The sequence below is a fragment of the Ctenopharyngodon idella genome, chromosome 23, assembly GCF_019924925.1.
Source record: "Ctenopharyngodon idella isolate HZGC_01 chromosome 23, HZGC01, whole genome shotgun sequence".
In the NCBI taxonomy this organism is placed as follows: Eukaryota; Metazoa; Chordata; class Actinopteri; order Cypriniformes; family Xenocyprididae; genus Ctenopharyngodon; species Ctenopharyngodon idella.
The window spans coordinates 15,231,678-15,248,115 of NC_067242.1; the positions used below are offsets into that span (position 1 = coordinate 15,231,678).

General features: G+C 37.9%; 1 long non-coding RNA gene across 2 annotated transcripts in view; it reads left to right on the top strand.

The window, feature by feature from the left end:
- The window catches only part of LOC127506457 (uncharacterized), a 46,439-nt gene that overhangs the window by 11,629 nt on the left and 18,372 nt on the right, over nt 1-16,438 (top strand). For both annotated transcript variants that reach the window (XR_007928001.1, XR_007928000.1), the window contains exons 2-3: nt 431-537; nt 2,515-2,566. This is a non-coding gene — a long non-coding RNA (uncharacterized LOC127506457). The remainder of the gene's footprint in view (nt 1-430; nt 538-2,514; nt 2,567-16,438) is intronic.

The following is a 16,438-nucleotide window of genomic DNA, read 5'->3' on the forward strand; positions in this document are numbered from 1 at the left end:
AAGAATCAAAGCCTATTGTTGTATGTCCTTTTCTCGTGTAAAGTTTGCTTTAAATGTCACACATTAGCATATGAACTTTTAAATGAGCTTGTTTGCTCAGTAATGCTGGCATGTAAATACAGATATTGAATGCATAGGTTGAATAAGCGAGGTCTGGCTGAGACTTTGGTCTTCCCAATGTTAATTAAGGCACGGCGAGGGATCTCTTCCCTACGCTCATGCTTAGATTGACTGGTTATGTGTGGTTCTGGAAAAGTGCTTTCAACTCAAATATCCAATAGCAGCAATAGAAATGATCTGTGCTGTCTTGATTTAGGTAGACGTGATTGACAACCATCAATCCCAATATAAAATGCTTCATACATTATTCACATTCTCTGCTATCCCTTGTTGTTGGAGTGTTTTGTGTGTGTATGTGTGTTTGAGGTAGACGGAGCAGACATACAGCATCTGGGGACCAGCAGTGGTATCAGGAAGACAGAGAGGGAGACAGCTGTGCACTCCTAGGATATGAAAAGGAAGATGGCTTGATGAGAGGTATGAGCGTGTAAAGACAGACTGATATACGGATATGTACAAATTCATGTACACTTCAATAACATACAATTCACCCTCATTGTTATTGTTTACTAGTAGGCTATTATTAGTAGTAGTAGTATAAATAAAATATTTAACAATATATTATATATTATTACACACTCATATATGTATATACACACACATATACATATATGTGTGTAATAATATACATGATAATATATATATATATATATATATATATATATATATATATATATAAATTCATTTTATTTTTATTTTTTTTAATTTTATTATTAATTTTACTTTATTTTTTTTGGATGTGGCTTTTCATTAAATCCACACAAGCGGCTAGTTGTCAAACATTTGTCATTTTTTTAATATATATATATATTATAAATATGATGATATTACAATTTTTTGAAAAAAATCAAAAAAAGATTTTTAACTAGGTGTTTGAAACCAACATACTGCATTGCTAGAGAAAACGCACATTTGTATAATTGGACTCGACTGTAATTCACATATGCTGCACTTCATCTTGTTCCTCTGGATGTTCCTGTCGTACATCTCTGATAATTATACAAAAATTTTCCACAATAAAACGTGAATTTATAACATGACATAAATGGATGGAACTATAGACAGGGAGCAGATGGACACAGAAGTCCAGACAGATCGAATTATGTGTGTAATTATTTCTTTTCTGCTTTCATTCTCCCTCTTTCTCCCTCTCTCTCTCCCTTAGAGTCCTGTAGTGAGGGGAAATGACATTATGTTGCCCATACCTTCAGTACATAAAAATGATTTAATATGTACTCCGCTTTCAGCATCGAGTAGCAGTGATGTCAGTCCTGTGGTGACTCCCTGTTTTTTTCTCCCCCGAAGTGTTTAAACGTAAAACTGTGGTAATAAAGCAATTTAGGATGTAAAATACCCCAGCCGTTACCTGCAGCAAAGCTTCCCGCCGTCATTACTGTCAGACTTGAAAAACCCAGTGGGCCTGCATGATAAACAGAAGGCCTGATCAGATGCCGCAGTGGCCTAATCATGTTTGTAGCGCTGAATTCCTTAACCTTTGAATGACCTGACAGAATGGCAGTGACCCAATCAGAAAAACCTAATTGAATCTACCTTGTGGCTGTGCGATTTATGAAAAAATGAAATTGAAGCTGAAATATGTATGCGCCCGAGCCAAATACCTCATGAATTGCTCGGTGCTGCTGTCTACCTATTACAAATACTTATGAAAAAAAAGCATGGCTGGCTTTCTCATTACCCTTCAGATCCTTTGTAAGGATATTCCTATAGGATAATCTGATTTATTTGCAATTTTCTTTAAGCCGCTTAGTGTTTACTTCTAAGATTAATATTTGCAGTGTTATTAATACCCAGTTGTAATTATGACAGATATAATTTTTTTTTCTTTTTGTTTAATCTAGAATTCCCCTTGTGCTTTAAAAATGGCTGACGCCTACAAAGACTTGGGAATAAAATGTGTAGGGAGAGCACAGATTGTGTTTGAGTATGTGTATGATGGAATGAATGAAGGAACCATCCTGACTGATGAGGCGGACTGTCACGCTTAAAGGGACAGTTCACCCCAAAATGAAAATTCTGGCATCATTTACTCACCCTCATGTCATGATGACATCTGTGGAATACAAAATGGGATGCAAAAATGTTCAAGCTGCTCTTTTCCATACAATGAAAGTGGATGAAGATTGTTTTCATTAAATGGAAGAAAGCAGCTTGGACATTCTGCTAAATTTAGAACATGAGGAAAATTATGACAGAATATTTATTTTTGAGTGAACTGTCCCTTTAAAATATTAGTCTGTGCAAAGGCCATCTCAACATGCTTATAATATGTTATTGTTGTATATGGTCATTATAGCACTGACCGCATAAATACAAGTTAAAAGAAGAAAATAAAATAAATGATGTGATCCTTTATTTCTTTTTCTTTTTTTTCAGATGCTGAAAAATGAGTTCAGATATCGAAAACTTCTGAGAGAATAGCAAAATTGTAAGTAAAAAGTAGTGTGAGTTTTATACATGGTAATGAATATTTTATGCTGTGAAATTATTGCATCAGACATTTGTTCAAACAAGCCTTTACAAATGATTTTCATTAGTTGCTAGAAGTGGAACAATGGTATGTTTTATTAACCTGTTTGTCTGGAAAATATATATTTATAAATTTATATGTGAAAACATAGAGTATGATCCTCAGATGTAGTCTGTTATTTTGACTCAAATGTTCACTTGTGTTACTTTATTGATCCGAAACTGAAAGATTTTGCTTTCTTTACGGCATTATTGTCCTTTCGGCAGCCTAGTTTCAGTCTCTTTTTAAACACAATCCACTGCTCTGCAGGTGGAATATTGTTGCAGAGAAGAGTCTGTGTATCTGAATGTTTTGTTGTTTTAGTGGAGGCCCTGCAGGAGTGCTCTAGGTCAGGTAATTTTAGCTCTGGCTGAGGAGACCAGGCATGCCGCTTTCTTCTTCCTCAAATCGGATTTTACTCTTCTGGAACAGAGGTTCCTTCAGAACCTGCAGCGCTGTAATGAGGGAGACGCTAAAGCCAAGGTGAAGCTAATGATGCTAACAAACTCATCTCAGCAAAATTATTGATGTTCTGCCACATTTTGTGTTTGCAAACGAGGCGTAATGTACGAGGAATAAAAGCAGTACTTCACGAATTAAATAATTGATGTAGCTCTCGCCGAATTAAACCGTTTTCTCAAACGATCACAGCATCCGAAGTTTGCTCTGTCAGCCTTGAAATATGATGTTTTCCTTTTCTTACATCCACCTTGGTCTCTGGCATCCTTTCATAATGCATAACAAATCTATATGCCGTTAGCTCATTAGCCTCTGCTCTGTTTTCCCACATGCCAACCAAGGACAAGCAGCCCGTTGTTTGGCTGAAGTCTAAAAACAATAATCATCTCTGTAATAACATGGCTAATGACCTTTAATTGGAATTGAGCTGAGGCTTAATGACTATTAGCACCGGCTGACATTACGCCTACTCCCCCGGGTGAGCGTGCATGTGCGAGCGTGCACGTGTGTGTGTGTGGGCTACGCGGCAAGGGGCAAGACAATACAGTAAATAGTGAATTGTGAGATGCAGCCAAGCTTGTAGAAAATAACTATTTGAGGGATGGCGCATGAACTGAACGCTGTAATTTTGACAGCTGGCAAGGTGTGGTGAGGGGGGAGCCAGGGTGAAACCTCGTATCTCAAGACCGTTGATGAATGACTCTAATTAAGGGATGAAATCAAGCATGTGAAGACAGGCGATCGCTTTAGGTCGCTGTTTGGTAGTTTTCTGCTCCCGATGCCGGACTCATCCATCTAAATATCACTGTTTTTCGCTCTCTTCTGAGTGGTGGAGGAGGAGCAGAAGTGCTCTGATGGGTCAGGGACGGGCAGGAGGAATGGGTGAGGGTCACGTTTCACATTTTTCTACAGAGTCCTCTCTCTGGATGCTCTGTTTTGTCCGTCATCAATTTGATTTGATTTATGTTCACTTAATCTCTGTTTGGCTCAAAATGGTTTTGTATGTCCATGCAGTCTCAGCTCTATTTCTGTTGACTTCCTTTTTGGGGAACTGCTTATTCTGTCCTTGTCCTCTTTCGCAATGTTTCAAAGTCTAGATCTCTGTTCAAAATCCTAGTGAGCGGCCTACCTTGACAGCATTTCTGGGCATCATAGGTGCATTAAAGGGTTAATTCACCCCAAAATGAAAATTCTGTCATCATTTACTTGCCTTCGTGTCATTCCAAACAGAATGTCCAAGCAGCCGTTGTCACTATTTTCCTTGGACTTTCATTTAAATAGCTTATTTTTTTTGTTTCATGCATGTTTCATGGGGAGTAAATACTGACAGAATTAATTTTTTTTGGGTGAAGGACATTTTTGACTCAATGTTTGTTCCTGAAATGAAATAAAATAAAATAAAATAAATAAATAAATAAAATGCCAGCAAAATTAGCAGTAAAAAATTTTATCCAAAGTGGTGAAGAGAAGCAGTAAATGTTTGTTTCTAAATAAATAAATAAATAAATATATAAAACTAAATAAATAAAACAAGAAAAATGTTAATTATAAATACACACACACACACACACACACACACATATATATATATATATATTAGATATTAGGGCTGTCGATTTAACACGTTAATTAGATTAATTAATTACGGTAAAAAATAATGTTTTAAAAATTTAACGCACTTGTCCTGCCCCAGACCTATGTAGTTCATCTGATATTACATACAGTTGGTTGATGACGAATATGAAAGATATTAAATTTAAATTTAAAATTAAAGATATGCCCCTATTTGACTTTTTCGTCTCATATTTAGATCATATGAGTTAAACAATATCACACGCGTATCGAGTGCAATATTAAACGAGTGCTGTTTTTGTCCCATAGCCTATATAATGAGTGCAAATGCAGTACTGATTTTTTACAACAGTTCAGTAAATAAGAAGTTAATTTTGTGTTATTTTAGACACAATATTGTCTATATAGTTCAATTTTGCCAAAGAAAATATAAAGACAAAGCAGAACTGTTCGTCTCTGTGCAATACACAGCAGTGCTTCATTGCTGAATCCGTGTTTTGAACGAATCGAGTGAAACCAATGATTCAGCGGACCATTCATAAAAGACTTGTGTATGACATCAAAGTACAGCCAGAGTGATTTAAAAGCAACAGAGCTGTCTGCTCTCTAATCGCTCTCGTGATACTTTTGATGTCATACACCGATCGGTCTGTGCAGCACTGTTTCAAGTCCAACAAGCCTAAAGAGAACCATTTACTTCGCTCCTGAATGAATCAGCTGTTTGAATGAGTCGAATGAATTAACGACTTAATCATTAAGCCAGTTACCGCCACATACTGGCAGTTTTAGTTTCTTATTTAGAGTCTAATTTTATTTAAAAAAAAAAAAAGAAAAAAAAAAAGATTTCTTATTTCCATATTAATTAAAAAAATAATAATAAAGGTATAGTTTAGCCCAAAATGAAAATTAAGTCATCATAGTCCAAAAGTTAATGTGTAAAAATTTTTATGTTGAATCGAATAAAATATTTCTTTCTAAAGCTACTTTTTTTTAATGCTTTACACAATAATGACTTCAAATGATCTTTTGGGGGTGGCATGATGATCTCAAGCCAATGATCTTACCTATGGAACTCGAGCGCGATTTCAATCGAGGGGAACACGATTTCTGGTGATATATATATGTATAGTTATGCGCTATAGTATGCCATTTTGAAGTAGTGTGAGACACTAAAAATTCCCCAAAAAATACACTTCAAATACCTGGATGATGCACTTAATTGATTGAAAAGAATTCGGAATGTTGAAGACACGATTGATAACAAAATAACCTGTATAAAATTCATACACTGTGGGGTAAATAGTGCATAGTATACGTTATAGTGTGTCATGTGGGACACAACATATATCAATTGTGAGTCAAGTGTTCCATGAGCTTTGCCTGCTATTATGTTGTGTCCTCGTGCCGCTGACTATGTAGGGCATTTCAAATCAGTCACTTGTGAGGTTCCATTTCAGTTAGGATGCTGCCTCAGAAGGCAACTCTCTAGGTTTTGGAACAGAGCAGTTGTCTGCAGACAATTAAACATGTGCCAGGCGGCGGCCCCCACAAAGACCTGGAAAACCTTCATCAACAGAAGCCAAATTAACCAACCAGCTCTCCACCGGCCAGCAAACAAAGCTGCGTACACAAACAAAAGACTGATGAATAAAACAGGTGACACATAGAGGGTTTAGGAGGACGGGAGGGGTTGAGCTGGGCATTGGGACCTTTCATCCAGCAGCAAATGGTGGCCTTTGTTAATGAATTCAATTTAATGTTTACTGTTCTTGAAGCTCTCCTGCCTCATATCCTGGCAGACTGCTTACTAACAAGACTGAAAGTCTGGCATTACGGCGTGTGGCTAAACAGGTCCCCCAGGGAGAGCAGCTTTTCTCTCCTTCCCTCTCTCTCTCTCTCTCTCTCTCTCAGTCCTTCTCTTCCCTTTTTTCTCCCTCCTCTGGCCTTGTATTAGAATACCTGCTCAGTGAATCGCTCCTCTTCTCTCCTCTCTCTCTCTCTCTCACACACACACACACACAGCAGTGCACATGGGCAGAGAGAGCCACCAGCTGGAATTTCCTGCTTTCGGTGGCACACTGACAGTTTTATCTACTTTACTAACTGCTTTTGCATGTCTAGAATGAATAATTGACCTGCTTCAATAGGCACAGGACACTCACTCATTTAAAAGCACATCCAGAGGAGATATGAAATAGTAATGACTTTTAAACTTACCGGCGGCATCTAATTTCTGTAATTGTGTGCCGGCTGAATGGGGTTTGATTCTTTTTTTTGCTCTGTTTTCTACCATTTAAGGTTGTTTTTATAGTAAAAGTGTTATCGCGAGCATCACGGCTCCTCGTATAACCACACGCTACTCTGATTTATGTCCCTTTGCCTGTCTGTACTGCTATACTAATATTTATAGCTGCGTATATGCATGTATCATTATAGATACAGGGGCTGATAAATTAGTTTGCTGATGACTGTTTTATATCACAAATCATCAGAACATTACAGCCTGCTAATGCAAATCCTCTCTCTCTCTCTTGCTCTCTCTTACCAGCGGTGTGCCGGAGCAGGACCACAGCATTTTAATAATGGTCATTTGTGCGATTATTCCAAAGCATCCGTGGCACGGAGGAAAAGGGATTTCTCATCGCCTCCTGCCCGCGCATCTGCGGCATTACTCAGTGTGAGCTATTGCAGGAGAGCTCATTGCTCTCAAAAATCAAAGTTAAATGGGTCATCTATCATCTGAATTTGTGTCTGGCTGACTTGTCTGAACATCACAATGATTTATGGCTTGAATTGGAGAAGTCAACCATGCATGTTTCTTAGTTTATCGTTTTATGCTGCCTTCAATTAAACCTCTATAAACAGGATGATGGCTTTACAACGTTGTCCAGCAATAAGGGCGCTGAAGGTTTTGCATAAGGACGTGCAGCTTTCAGCCCTCTAATATCCCGTTGACTTTTCCGGTTGGGTTTGGGAACATTCACCACAGTGTTCCTGCAATGAAAGGAGACTTGTGTTGGTCTGACCATTTTTCATTAACTAAATCCTGTAATTTGATCATTCTGTGATTCTTATGACACTGTAATGTCATTAAGGCACGATCTTGATTATTCCCCGCTTGCATCAACAAGCAAATGCCACCTTAATGATCTGCCGTTTGCTTATTGTATTCTGCTTATTATTTCCCATTTCTCATTATTGCCGTCATTTTTCTAGATAAAAGTGCATGCAAAAATTCAATTTTCTGAGCCTGGAATCCAGGGGCGATAACATGTTTGCTGATTAGAACCTGAATATATGGAATTTAGCATGGCAGTTGAAGAGTAAATGGTGTTTGTGCAAGCGTACGTGTGTGTATCTCACTCTGCCAGCACAGTCGACTGCTTATGTTCCACCAGGGAATCATCCCGGTTTTTGCTTTCACTGTGTTGCCTATACATATCTAGACTCGTTCTCAAAAATGCAGCAATGTTGATATGTGTTCCTGTTTAATGCGGGCGGTTTGTTTGAGCTTTATTTATATCTTTATTATTCGCAGCGATAGTGTAACTGGCGTGTTTATTGACAAAGGTATACCCAGGGAGATACAACATTGAAAGGCCCAATTACCTGTGTTCATCATTACAGGTTTCAGGCTGTGGAAAACAGGCTTTGATTCTTTGTTTAGGTTTTATTTCTGTCAAGACAGTTGGAAAATATGTTTAAATAAAATTCCCTGCACTGTACTCAACCTTAAAAACAAGTGTACTAACCATTAGGGCCACGAAAAGCATTTTATGTAGCTTTTGTTTTCTTTTTTGGAGAGCTTAAGAAGGCTTTCGGTTCTTTGGGAACACATGTCACATGGGGAAAAATGGCACAAGGTTATTGAAAAATTTAGAAGAGGAACTGATTTAATTTTCACCCTTAGCACAACGAGGGAAAGTGTAAGGACCTTGGCATTGGCTGAAGAGGGTGAAATTAATCAGCATGCTATCTCTAGTGAGCGCCAGTTAATCACAGGCCTCAGCATTTTATTAACAAAATGATATATCTGCTTCAAATTACCATATCAGGAAAACTTCCTCCTCCACCCCATGCTTCTCACATTTTGTCATTTGAAACGGAACCTTGATTAACAACATTTTTAGTCAAGGCTGTGTGTAGAGAGAGAGAGAGAATGTGATGCAAATGAAAGGGGAAAAATCATAAATATTACATGTATTGTGTCAGGGCCTTGTCTTATGGCTCTAAATATCTAGTTTTTTATTCAACTAGGCTATGTTCACATAGTCAGTGATTACCGTATTTAATAACAGGTGATTTTTGAATTGCTTTCAGTATATAGAGTATTCAAGCCAAGGAGCTCTAAATGAGAGACCTGGAGAGAGACTTTTTGTTAGCATCCATGTTCATTTTAGTGTTATCATTTCAGCTAGCGTTGTGTTCCCTGGAAGTACATGAACTGAAGGATGCCATCTTTGCTCATGGTGCTTTGTTCCAGGAAAATACCTAATTCAGCTTGTTTAAGGAGAATTAACTCTTCTTATCACTGGCTCATTTTAATTATGCGCAGGGATATCTCCCACATGACCACACTACTACCACCACTACTCCCTCTTTTTATTATTATATTAATCTAATAATAATAATTATAGAAGTGGTACCTCAATACTTGAAAATGAAAATTAATATAATATGGATAAATTATTGAAATGGTATTTTATCATTACCATTAAAAATTAAAAATGTATCTGTCCAGATTGAATTATCACAAATCACCTATTACAAATTAATTTGTTTTTTTATTCTTACTCTATAATCGAACGACACAGGTGTACTGTCGAGAGTAAGATCAAAACTCATTTTGTAAGAAAAACGAAGCTGTACAAACACTTAAAAACATTAAAGAGCATCTACACAAACAAGAGGAAAAATACTGATACATAAGCGAAATAAATAAATTAATGATTAAATTAAAAATAAAATAAATCAAATTATAAAGTGGCATGAATTTAAAAAAAATCCATTAATTAAAAAAATATATAAATACATAAATAAAATAAATGGACAACATTGACAAACAGAGAAAAGCAGACTAAATTACTAAAAATATCTCTCATGTTGCGTCAGGAATCATGCACAAGAGTCATATAAAGTGTTGCGATGCTGTGTGTGAATGTTACCATACTTAGTAGGGCTGGGTTGATAATATTGATTAATTGTTTTGAATCAGTCTTCATTTTGATGAACCAATATTGATTTTTAATTTCTTTAAATCCAAGATTAGTCTTTTATTTTAGTCAGTGCTGATTTCTGTTGTTCTGACATCTCATTTATTGTATGTTTGAATAAATCTACCATGAAGAGCATGACAGCCACTGTTTAAATGTTTGTATTTCAGTAGAAACATAATTATATCATTAAAAAGTTGATATAAAAACTGCCTTATGTGCAATTTAAGTGTTTTATAAAACTCAGTAGGCCTATACTATTTGTTTGTGTGTTGATTATTATATATATATATTTTAAAAAAAAGAAAGAAAAAAAAGCTTGAATTGAATTTCTAATCGAAACATCGATTTATGAAATCTGTATCAGTACCCAGCACTAATTCTTCTGCTGTGTGTGTGACCTTAGTGTGTTGGGTCTACTCCTGACTATGCTGAGGAAAATCTTTCTTTTCTTTTTTTTTTTTATCACTCAAGGTCTGCATTCTGTCTGCAACAGATTCAAAGGTGTGTTTTTTTCTGCCCTTCCCTTTTGGCCATTGGTTCCCCTTCACATGCGACTACATGAAAGTTAAAACCCGTCTCCATCTGCAAATGTGATGAAAAATACTGCTTCTTTTTAACTTAGATTTACTAGCTGCATCACTGCCAAGAGACAGACACCCCTCCCTTTGCCCCACTCCACTCATCCTGCTCATTTTCACCACATTTAGCCCAATTGTTCCCCCACTCAGGACCCTGCCGTGCCCCAGTGCATGCTGGGATGAAGGAGATGGCAAAGAGGTGTGTTTGAACACCCTTTGCATGATTTTTTTTTTTTCACAACTCAGTCAGAACAGACCGGAAAAGTCAGATTCCAGTGTGTGTGTTTGTAGCACTGAGCTGTGGCCATAAGTCCAGATGTGCATTCATTCTCAAGGGGAGGCAACAGGAAAGAGAATCCGAAGAATCATCAGCCATTAAATTTCATGCATCACAATTCATGTGTCTGTGAACATTGTATGTGATACCGAGCCGCCCATTCCTAGATAAATAAATCGCAGATGGTGTACAGATCATAGCGAATGGTTGTTGCATGGGTAATATGCTTCCGTTTCCCATCCAGCCGCTATAATCTTTCAGTATTGTCCCTCTCGCTCTTTCCATCCTCTATAGTTATAGCATATAGTGTTTGATATTTTTACCCAAGGTTGATGCGAACACTTAAAGATTCTGTACAGCTGCAGCTACTGTTTTAGTGTTTTATATTGTTTGTGAGATAAAACGCACTAGTAGACATGTTTGAACTAGCACAAGTGCATAGTCCAAACTTTTAGTCTTACTTTAATAATGTATGCTGAAAAAAAGCTGGTCTACCAGCCTGGTCAGGCTGCTCTGTTGGCAGGCTTTAGAGAGGTTTTGGGCACTTTTCATCTCAATTATTTCCTTTACGATTGCCAACTCAGAAGTTGTGAATAGTACCAAAATATCGAACCGTACCACTTTTTTGGGACCCTTTCGTTGGGGTACCTAGCACAGTAGTCCGGTACCTAAAGAGTGGAGCTAGACTCACTGCAGAACGTTGATTGGTTGACAGAGAATCGTCACTTGCGCATGCTACAAGGGGAATGACAACACAAGAGCCTTTGCTCAAACAAACTTGTCTTCTTCTTGTGACAAACAGCCACATTCCGAGAAGCAAGGACAAGATCTGCTGTATGTCCTCCATTGTTGTGTACTGTGTTGCTTTCTTCTTTGCGCGAGAATGACGTCAATCGCTACTTTCCAGCATACACCACACCTAAGGGTAAGGGTACTGTTGGCTGTGGAAACGCAAGCCGGATCAGGGTTTACCGTCCCGAATCGTACTGTATTGTACTGTACCGCTTAGTGGAAAAGAGCCAATTTAGTATGACCACAGCCTGAGACTACTTTTAAAAAATAATTGGGATTTAAAACTGGAATCTGTGGCTACAACAAATTATTTTGATAATTGATCTATCTGTCAATTAAGAATTAGTAAAAATTAATAACATTAAATTAAAAGCTAAAATACAGACTAAATAGTACTGATTTTTTAATATATTATTATTATTATTATTCACTTTAATTTTTCAATCAAGTTGTGAAACTGACAACATTTTAAGTAATATAAATATATTAGAAAATAATTTTTTGATTCAGATTTTCAACCCAACCGTATGCACACCTGTATAATTTTGTTATCATTCAGTTGTCAGACATCTGTGTTTTGTTCCACGTCCTTGCGTTCTAAGTAGCCAGACTTGAATGAAAGGGAGCCAAAACTGTTTTAATGGAGCTGCTCTTGCAGACACACAGGCGGTAGACTCATCCCATACCTTCTCTAAAGGAGGCAAATGCCTCTCCTCCCCTTACACGGGGCCTTTGATCAGTGGCTGTTGTTATATGTAATGATTTTGCCAGCGTCGGTAGTACAGGCCAGGAATGAGAGGAGCTCTAGTTCGTTATAATAGGCTCATCGATGCCGTGCTTGTATCAAGCCCCTTATTGACATCATTCAATAATGTGTGATTTATTTTATTTGCTCATTTTCTGTAGTTGCATGTGGAGGTTGTACTTTCAAGGCAAGAGAGGCCTTTGAGGAAGCCTCTCATCTCCAAATGTCAAAGTGCTCCCCGCGCACACGTGTAAACGCACGCATGCATTTTCATTTGCATATGAGTGGGGTTTTTGGTGGCATGCCAGGGCTTCGCTGAAGAAGACATCAGAGATGAAACCGAGTGTTTTTTTCCCACCTGGAGCTAGCGTTGATTAGCCCCAGAGCAGAGAGGGGAGGAGGCCGACATGAGCAGCTGTGAAATTACAACCTGCTTAATTTAATTACCCGTGCTAATTAATTCATATCTACAGCCAAAGGAAAAGGACTTGAGTAAAGAAGTCATTAGCCTAATTACTTAATTAATTGTCTGTGGCGTCGTCCCATTTGAGCTGCGTCTTCATTATCTGATGTTTGGCCTTGGCACCAGTTTAGTATGTTTGATGAAATCTGGTCCCGGCGATAATTTCTCCCCGTCACGCTCTCGTAATGAGAGGTGTGGTAGCTCCATATGGTGGTGTTTGCGCTCCAGTACCCGTTGAGAATGTCACTTGCTGATACTAAATCACCCAGCTTGAGAGAGTGTTTGTGTGTGTTGCAAGAGGGTTCCTGAGGTATAATTTTGACTTCTGTTATATATGGTGTGTGTGTGTTTGTCAGTGAGCTGTGACTTCTTTCCCCATAGTGTCTGTGTTTTTTCCAACTTATACTCACTGGAAATACGTGCCTCTACCTACATTTTTTTACAAAAACGTACAGACAATTAACTGCAGTTTCCTGCTGAAATGAACACTAGAGGCAGTAAAATGCCAACAACTTTTAATCTTTTTTTACACATAGTATAATTACGGGGCAGAATATTGATTATTAAAGACTTATTTTCATGAGGTTTGTTGCACAATACTATGTTATGTCCTTAAAACGCTTGTACCATAGTGCAGGGATGGGTAACTTCGGTCCTGGAGGGCCGCTGTCCTGCAGAGTTTAGCTCCAAGCCTGATTAAAAAAACTCACCTTCCTGTAGCCTTAGGAAAGCCACTGGAAGGCAAGCCTGCAGCCTGCAGCCAAAAAAGCGTAACGGCTAATGCTAACGCTGCGGCTTTGGCGGTACGCAGGGAAGGAGACCAGATGCCATTTTTTTCAATGGATGCCAATGGAGAAGATGCTTCACTACACTTAAAAAAACACTTTTGTGAGGAAATAGCTTATTATTTAATGAATTAACTGCCTGCCCACTAATCTTCAACATGTTTTATGGTAAACAATACATTTGTTGGGAACGATATGTAGATTTTACTATGATAAAAGTTATTTTATAAGAGAAGGCAAAGAAAGATTGTCTAAAAAATCCTCTATTGTGTGGTATCATTACGATTATTTAACTGCTCCCGATCTCCTGATCAGGCTGCCTCTGACGTGATACCGGCGATAGCCAATGAGAGCAAGCAAGCTTCACCTACCGGATGTTGCATGCTTCTTTAGCTGAAACTTGGCAGCCACAAACATGCCACAAAAGTGGAGTATGGAGAAAGAAGATCACCCATATTCCTTTTTTCTTCTATTTTGTTTTTCACTGTAAAGCAGAATGCGTGGCAGGAGAGCCTGCTGACAACGCCGATTGTCCTCCATTTGTTTTTTTTTTCAAGTCATGTTTGATCTCGCGAGTCTCCATGAGATCTCATGTCAATGTGAAATCGTTCCTGCAATCAATGATTCGACCGGTCTCACAGTCCGGTCGAATCATCTAGTGTGTGCATTCAGAGGATTATACAACAAATCGGTTGAAACTGTCATTATGTCTGTGGTCTCCCACAGTTTTAAAATCGGTTAAGGTTGTGTCTCAGGCCTTAGTAATCCTGAAGACATTGATTAGCTTGTTCAGGTGTGTTTGATTAGGGTTGGAGCTAAACTCTGCAGGTCAGCGGCACTCCAGGACCGACATTGCCCATCCCTGCCGTATAGCGCATGATTTGTTAACTAATACACTTTGACATTTGCATCAAATGACTAGCTCCATATGTATTTTTTGATGTAGTAAACTTGCTCAGTAGCTCACCTGGTACAGCATTGCATTTACGATGCAGAGCGCTGTATGAGTCTCGTGAAACATGAGTCACAATAAAAGAGTTCAGAGACTTGTAGAAGCAAGCTAAAATTGCATGGTTGCCTCAGCATATGTGTTTGTATGTCACTTTTGCTTTTGTTAACGCTATTGGTTAGGTTTTGGGTAGGGTTTAGTGTAGGTGGTACGCTATTTTCAAACATGATAGAGCAATACCATTTAACGCCATTCACTGAACATTTCATTTCAGAACTGCCAGGACACACACAACAAACAACATCAAACATTGCCAGATGAATGTTCATCTGTTTTGGATAAACTTTATGCTTAAAATCACTTGTAGTATTTAAAATGGTCGATTTTGTGTGTTTTAATTTTAATTTATTTAGACTAAATAGTATAGATTTTTAATATTGGTAATTTATCAGCTTATCGGCCAGAATTGTAAAATTTATACAAAAAACATTGTTTTACCACCAAGCCACAGTGTTTAACTTTTTAGGGGAATTTACATGCAAATATCTTATTTATAGCTTCTTCTGCATGTTAATTTTGGGGAAAATCCAGAAAATTACACACATCCAGCTTTCCTTGTTTGTCTAAATGTTAAAATTGACAGTGGAATGATATATTTCCATTTAGCTATTTTCTACATGGCAAGAAAATAGCATAATGTCACTTTATACATGGGGAGGATATGCCTATCCTATGCATTTAATCTGTTTGCATTGTTCTCCAGTTTAAGGATAATTTTTCACCGTGCCTCAGCAGCAAATATCCCCACCGCACTCTCATTTAGGACGTTAGCATACAATATTGAATTGGGTATATTATTATCCCGAGAACATTTGGCTAACTGCACTTTTACGACCCCTGTGTTGGGTTCTCGGGTGAAAACGGGAGTGGCGAGGGATGTTTTACGCTGCTGTGGTGACTTAAGCAATTGGATAGAAATTGATTGAGAGCATTTGTCCGGAGAAGGCCTGGTTCGGGAAAAGCTAGATATAGGGCTTAATAACCGAGACTTTGGTTCCAGTGTCAGCTTAGATTATATTATATATTCAAGTGATACCTAGTGTTTGTGCTGAAAGCTAAAAAGCTTTTCCCCCCTGTTCTAACACCATTGGCTGTGGTTTCTGGGAAAGCATTATGTTCGTCATTTATAGACTCTATAGATGTGCCTTGAATAATCCTCATTTTATCCTCCCGCACGTACGGAGCTAATGGATCGCCAATGTGATCAATTGAATTGTGTCTATTGATAGACAGACCCACACATGTGGAAAAAACATGGAAAATGTTGCATCAGATGCGCAAAGGGACCTTTTATCACTCTGTGAGGAAGTTTAACAAAGAAATGCGTGTTGTGAATGAAGCAACTTTTTTCCTTTTCTTGTTTCTTCTTCTTCATACACAATAAATCATCCGAGTGTGTCCATGGAGTCCACTTCATAATGAATGACAAATCATGCACTCTCCATGTACAGTATGCATGGCTCACCTGAGCTAGAGTAAGGAGAGATTGATTACTCTCCCTTGACAGAATCTTATAATAAATACACTCCACTCAACACAATGAAACTTTTCTGGGTTAAAAATCTAGAGAGATGCTTTCTGGTCATCTTGCAGGAGCATTGTGTGTGTCTTTAGTAGGCTGTCCCTTTGCACATAGATGCAAAATGAAATTTCAACCTTGACGACCTCTTGGCCTCCGTAAGCCCAGGTGCATGATGGGCTTTATAGAAGGTGCCATTGTTAACTTAGTATTTACTCAAAGGAACAACATGGAATCGTCAATGGTTTAATTATTTTGAAGGCTGAACCTTTATGCTATCGTGATGCAGGAAGGTTATTATTAACAATAAGCTGTGTCAAAGATGAATTATATTTACCTCTACACTGAATCTGTGAATTGTGTCCATATGCTGCAC